Here is a 444-nt window from a genome sequence, read left to right as displayed (position 1 = left end):
GACGGGGGTTTTTTTTAAAGCCTCCCTGGGGGGTTTGGATCCAAAAAAAGAAAAAGAAAAAGCTTGGGAAGCACACGAAAAAAAAACAAAACCAAAACCCCAATAAACGTTCATCTGCTCTTTTCAACCCAGAGGAAGCTCGGGCTGTGCTCTGAGCTTTGCTCCCTGAAAACATTTCTTTGTTCAGTTTCTGAGACCAGATCTGATGATGATAAGTCCTCGTGTGCCATTCTAGACAATATCTATGTTTTCTCAAGAGATCAGAGAGAGCTCTTGCAAATATTTACTCCCAGGGCTCATTTGCAGCCAAAAGGGTAAGTAGGGATGAATAGGAAAATTAAGGGCATGATGCAAATCCACTTCTCCATTTCTCCCTGCCAGTTAGGGGAAGTGGTTACTGGGTCTGCCTCAGGGCTCTGACAGCCTTTCATACACCCAGGTTGT

The 444-nt window shown here is 44.4% G+C and overlaps 1 protein-coding gene across 1 annotated transcript in view; it reads right to left on the bottom strand.

Moving 5' to 3' along the window:
• SEMA7A (semaphorin 7A, GPI membrane anchor (John Milton Hagen blood group)) overlaps positions 1-444 on the bottom strand; it is a 36262-nt gene that overhangs the window by 35441 nt on the left and 377 nt on the right. The gene's annotated exons all lie outside the window — the stretch shown is intronic.

The sequence above is a fragment of the Chaetura pelagica genome, unplaced genomic scaffold (assembly GCF_000747805.2).
Source record: "Chaetura pelagica isolate M959 unplaced genomic scaffold, ChaPel_1.0 scaffold397, whole genome shotgun sequence".
NCBI classification, from domain to species: Eukaryota; Metazoa; Chordata; class Aves; order Apodiformes; family Apodidae; genus Chaetura; species Chaetura pelagica.
This window is presented reverse-complemented; position numbering and strand designations above follow the sequence as displayed.